This window comes from Amphimedon queenslandica, unplaced genomic scaffold (genome assembly GCF_000090795.2).
Source record: "Amphimedon queenslandica unplaced genomic scaffold, v1.1 AMPQUscaffold_13511, whole genome shotgun sequence".
NCBI lineage: Eukaryota > Metazoa > Porifera > Demospongiae > Haplosclerida > Niphatidae > Amphimedon > Amphimedon queenslandica.
The window spans coordinates 492,814-494,529 of record NW_003546253.1 but is presented as its reverse complement, the minus strand read 5'-3'; the positions used below and the strand labels follow the sequence as shown (position 1 = coordinate 494,529).

At 35.5% G+C, this 1,716-nt stretch overlaps 1 long non-coding RNA gene across 1 annotated transcript; it reads right to left on the bottom strand.

Annotated features, from left to right (window-relative positions):
• Window positions 1–124: 124 nt before the first annotated feature.
• Window positions 125–862, bottom strand: LOC109588712 (uncharacterized). Its single transcript, XR_002188329.1, has 4 exons — window positions 672–862; window positions 570–618; window positions 448–514; window positions 125–322 (listed from the first exon to the last, which is right to left on the bottom strand). It is a non-coding gene; the product is annotated as an uncharacterized LOC109588712 (long non-coding RNA).
• Between the last annotated feature and the right edge of the window lie 854 nt (window positions 863–1,716).

The window sequence follows — 1,716 nt, the reverse complement described above, 5'->3', positions numbered from 1 at the left end:
GAGAGAGAGAGAGAGAGAGAGAGAGAGAGAGAGAGAGAGAGAGAGAGAGAGAGAGAGAGAGAGAGAGAGAGAGAGAGAGAGAGAGAGAGAGAGAGAGAGCATAAATCGAATAATTGCAATATTGAATAATTTTAATTATTATTATTTATTTGTACTTGAAATATGTCGCATATTTTAGTGTCCATCATAATCCAGGAGCAGTCCTCAGGGACTGATATGGTACCGAGTGTAATGGTCTCCACAGAATCATCGTGAGCTGCTTGAGTATCATTTAATAACAGCTCAACTGTCACCTTGATACCATTGCCTAGCTCTTCATATACTGAAAGGGGAAAAATGCACCAGTAAAAGAATAATCATAGGACGCATGTACATGTATACGCATGTACATGTACATGTATATGTACTACATCTACATCTATAAATGTATATGTACATAAAACATACTTGATAGAAGATCTTCCATTACAGGAGGGCCACCGTAATATTCACTCTGAGCATCTATGGATTTAGTCTGGGAGAAGATGGTGGAACATTTGTAAATTTATAATAATATGTTTCATACTTACATCATAGTCTACGGTTCTTGTATCGTATTCAGATATACTGATCAGGTCACTGCCAAAAAACAGCAACAATGATAGTAACAACAACAACAACAACAACACTACCTTTGTTTACGTGAAGATCCACCTCCTCCGATTGTTCCTGTCCTTTTCAATGGCCTCCCACTGCTGGCAACACTACCAGCTATGCTGGCCACTTCAAGCTGGTTAATGTCTTGCTGGTCTTTCTTGGATCTGTTACGCTTTTGTCTCAAGGAGAAACGCTATTAAATAAATAAAGGAGATATTTAGTACACAATTATGATCATAACTTGAAGAATATTTGTCGGAATCAGCTCAAACTTTCTACATAGCATAAGGACATCGATATGTATTAGAAAATGTAATAAAAATTTGGGGTGATTTCGGAGCCATTTTTTGGAAAAAACCATGGGCTATAGCCTTGGGTATTTTTCAAAATTTTGGCATTTTCTTAAAATGCTTGTAACTCGAAAATTTTAAGTTGGGATCAGCTCAAACTTTCTACATAGCATAAGGACATCGATATGCATCAGAAAATGTAATAAAAATTGGGGTGATTTTGGAGCCATTTTTCAGAAAAAACCATGGCCTATAGCCTTGGGCATTTTTCAAAAATTGGCCCGTTTCTTAAAATGCTAATAACTCGAAAAATATTTGTCGGAATCAGCTCAAACTTTCTACATAGCATAAGGACATCGATATGCATCAGAAAATGTAATAAAAATTGGGGGTGATTTTGGAGCCATTTTCAGAAAAAACCATGGCCTATAGCCTTGGGCATTTTTCAAAAATTGGCCCGTTTCTTAAAATGCTAATAACTCGAAAAATATTTGTCGGAATCAGCTCAAACTTTCTACATAGCATAAGGACATCGATATGTATTAGAAAATGTAATAAAGATTGAAGGTGATTTTGGAGGCATTTTTCAGAAAAAACCATGGCCTATAGCCTTGGGATTTTTTTTTGAAAACTTGGCTCATTTTTAAAATGCTCATAACTTAAAAGCACTTGTCAAAATTAGCTGAAATTTAACTACACGTACATAGCAAAAGGACATTAATATGTATCAGAAAATTATAAAACTGAAGAATTCTCAAACCTATACACATGCACAAAAAGCTGAGCACTA